The following is an 896-nucleotide window of genomic DNA, read 5'->3' as shown; positions in this document are numbered from 1 at the left end:
CCTTCCCCCCCACCCCACCCCGGTCTCCCATTGGCTTCACCAAAAAAAAAAAAGCTGTGCAAGATTAAAAAGCAAAAAAGCCCTTGTGACAGAAATTAGTTTAATCTTTTTTAAATCCCCAATTGCATCGCCAGCCTCTGGCCTCGCCGCTGCCAACTCTGGGCTTCACAATGAATTTTAACACGGCGAAATACGCTTGCTGCTTCCCTTCCCGTGTGCTGGGGGAGGGAAGAAGCCAGGGATGGAAAATCATCAGCAATTTATCCCTTGCCGCCGCCGTGCTGCGACGAGGCCGTGGGCAGGAGCCTGGCTGGGATGTAGCCTCGCCTCGTAGCAGCTCCTGTACTGAGACTTTCCTCCCTCACCAGCCCATAATCACGTTTTGGGGTTTTTTTGTGGACCAATTTCTCAGAATTATTCCCCCCGGGGCCGTGGGGGGGGAATGTGTCGTGTCTGTTTGTACGTACCCCATGCAGAATCGCTCGAGCAGCTGCGCCGGAGCCTGGGAGGGCTGGGAGGAGGGAAAGGCAAGGCAGAACCCGCTGGGGGCAGTTTAGATGCTGTGAAAGAAAACAAAACAAAAATCCCCCAAAAGGAGAAAACAAAACAAAACAAAACAAAACACAACCCTAAACATGTTCTAAGTGTACTTGTTTGAATTAATTGTAATGTAATATATTATTTGTTGAATGTAGTAATTAGGTATTTATGAATATATTGCTGTAATTTCTGAAAACATCAAAAAATAATAATAATAATAATAATAATAAACTCTTCCACAATGACGGCAAAGGATTCTTTCTCCCCCAGCGGCGATGGGAAGGCAGCCCTGCTCCGAGCATCCCCCCAGCCTCGCCGGGGGCAGCTCCTGCCATCCTCACCTTGTCAGAGCCCTC

This window comes from Charadrius vociferus, unplaced genomic scaffold (assembly GCF_000708025.1).
Source record: "Charadrius vociferus isolate BGI_N301 unplaced genomic scaffold, ASM70802v2 scaffold714, whole genome shotgun sequence".
In the NCBI taxonomy this organism is placed as follows: Eukaryota; Metazoa; Chordata; class Aves; order Charadriiformes; family Charadriidae; genus Charadrius; species Charadrius vociferus.
The sequence above is the reverse complement of the archived record's forward strand: the minus strand, read 5'-3'. Positions refer to the sequence as shown.